This window comes from Arachis ipaensis, chromosome B6 (assembly GCF_059453495.1).
Source record: "Arachis ipaensis isolate K30076 ecotype BB chromosome B6, ASM5945349v1, whole genome shotgun sequence".
Taxonomy (NCBI): domain Eukaryota; kingdom Viridiplantae; phylum Streptophyta; class Magnoliopsida; order Fabales; family Fabaceae; genus Arachis; species Arachis ipaensis.
In genome coordinates this window covers 81318013-81320784 of record NC_142441.1, presented here as the reverse complement: position 1 = coordinate 81320784, position 2772 = coordinate 81318013, and the positions used below count along the sequence as shown (strand labels likewise).

At 31.2% G+C, this 2772-nt stretch overlaps 1 non-coding gene across 1 annotated transcript; it reads left to right on the top strand.

The window, feature by feature from the left end:
• The first annotated feature begins 296 nt into the window (after positions 1-296).
• On the top strand, positions 297-400 carry LOC148561508 (small nucleolar RNA R71). The gene has a single exon (XR_015887822.1). It is a non-coding gene; the product is annotated as a small nucleolar RNA R71 (small nucleolar RNA).
• The last annotated feature ends 2372 nt before the right edge of the window (positions 401-2772 follow it).

The window sequence follows — 2772 nt, the reverse complement described above, 5'->3', positions numbered from 1 at the left end:
CATTCAGACTCTGAGAAATCATATTGACTTGCTGAGTCAATATTTTGTTCTAAGCCAATATGGCATTCAGAGTATCAACTTCAAGAACTCCCTTCTTCATAGGCATCCCATTACTCACAGGATTCCTCTCAGAAGTGTACACGAACTGGTTATTAGCAACCATGTCAATGAGTTCTTGAGCTTCTGCAGGCGTTTTTTTTAGGTGAATGGATCCACCTGTAGAAGTATCCAATGACATCTTTGATAGCTCAGATAAACCATCATAGGATATATCCAGGATGGTCCATTCTGAAAGCATGCCAGAGGGACACTTTTTGGTCAGCTGCTTTTATCTTTCCCAAGCTTCATAGAGGGATTCACCTTCTTTCTGTCTGAAGGTTTGAACATCAGCTCTAAGCTTGCTCAGCTTTTGAGGAGGAAAGAACTTGGCTAGGAAAGCCGTGACCAGCTTATCCTAAGAGTTCAGGCTATCTTTGGGTTGAGAGTCCAACCACACTCTAGCTCTGTCTCTTACAGCAAAAGGGAAAAGCATGAGCCTGTAGTCTTCAGGATCTACTCCATTAGTCTTATCAGTATCACAGATCTGCAAGAATTTAGTTAAGAACTGAAAAGGATCTTCAGATGGAAGTCTATGAAACTTGCAGTTCTGCTGCATCAGAGAAACTAGCTGAGGTTTCAGCTCAAACTTGTTTGCTCCAATGGTAGGAATGGAGATGCTTCTTCTATGTAAATTGGAATTAGATGCAGTAAAGTCACCAAGCATTCTCCTTGCATTATTGTTGTTGGGTTCGGCTGCCATCTCCTTTACTTGTTCGAAATTTTCAATAAGGTTGTCTCTGGATTGTTGTAATTTAGCTTCTCTTAGTTTTCTCTTCAGAGTCCTTTCAGGTTCTGGATCAGCTTCAACAAGAATGCCTTTTTCTCTGTCCCTGCTCATAAGAAAGAGAAGAGAAAAAGAAAAGAAGAGGAATCCTCTATGTCACAGTAAAGAGGTTCCTTATTGTTAGTAGAAGAAGAAAAGGAATAGGGGTGAAGAAGAATGAAGAATCCAAACACAAGGGTAAGGATAGCAGAGATGTGAGATGAGGAGATGTTAGTAGATGAATAAATAAATAGAAGGAGATGAGGAAGAAGGTGAATTTTCAAAAATTAGTTTTTGAAAAAGAGTTAGTAATTTTCGAAAAGAAATTTTGAAAAAGGTTAGAAATTTTCGAAAATGAAAATCAAAAAATTAAAATAATTAGTTAATTAAAAAGAAATTTTTTTGAAAAAGGGGGAGATATTTTCGAAAGATAGAGAGAGAGAGTTAGGTGGTTTTGAAAAAGATAAGAAACAAACAAAAAGTTAGTTAGTTAGTTGAAACAAATTTTGAAAATCAATTTTGAAAAGATAAGGAGATAAGAAGTTAGAGAAGATATTTTGAAATCAAATTTTTGAAAAAAATAAGATAGGAAGATATTTTTGAAAAGATATGATTGAAATTAGTTTTGAAAAAGATTTGATTTTTAAAATCACAATTAATGACTTGATTCACAAGAAATCACAAGATATGATTCTAGAACTTAAAGTTTGAATCTTTCTTAACAAGTAAGTAACAAACTTGAAATTTTTGAATCAAAACATTAATTGGTGATGTTATTTTCCAAAATTTGATATATAAAAATAAGAAAAATATTTTTGAAAAATGTTTTTAGAATTTTTGAAAATAACTAAGAAAAATGAAAAAGATTTGATTTTTGAAAAAGATTTTGAAAAAGATAGGATTTTTAGATTGAAAATTTGATTTGACTCATAAAAACAACTAGATTAAAAAATTTTTTTGAAAAAGTCAAATCTAATTTTCGAAATTTTAAGAGAGAAAAAAAGGGAAAGATATTTTTTTTATTTTTGAATTTTTATGATGAGAGAGAAAAACAAGAAAAATGATGCAATGCATGAAAGTTATGGATCAAAACAATGAATGCATGCAAGAATGCTATGAATGTCAAGATGAACACCAAGAACACTATGAAGATCATGATGAACATCAAGAACACATTTTTGAAAAATTTTTAATGCAAAGAAGACATGCAAGACACCAAACTTAGAATTCTTTAATGCTTAGACACTAAGAATTCAAGAATGCATATGAAAAACAAGAAAAGACACAAAACATGCAAATGCAAAGATCAAACAAGAAGACTTACCAAGAACAACTTGAAGATCATGAAGAACACTATGAATGCATGAAAATTTTCGAAAAATGCAAGATGAATATGCAATTGACACCAAACTTATAACATGACTCAAGACTCAAACATGAAACACAAAAAATATTTTTGATTTTTATGATTTTCTAATTTTTTTGTATTTTTTTTTTCGAAAATTAAGTGAAAAACAAAAATAAGGATTCCAAAATTTTTAATATGAATTCCAGGAATCTTATACTTTTTAGTCTAAAGCTCCAATCAAAGGGTCAGGCATGGCTTAATAGCCAGCCAAGCTTTAGAATGGAATTACATCCATTGAGGTGATTAGTTGAAGACCAATCCCAAAGGAGTTTGAATATGGCTTTACAGCTAGCCCGGCTTCAACATGCTTCATGAAACACTAGAATTCATTCTTAAAAATTCTGAAGAAAATTATATTTTTGAAATAATTTTTTTTTTAATTTTTTTTTTCGAAAACAAAGGAGAATTTTTTTGAAAGAATTTTGAAGAATTTTTGAAAATAAAACAAAAAGAAAATTATCTAATCTGAGCAACAAGATGAACCGTCAGTTGTCCAAACTCG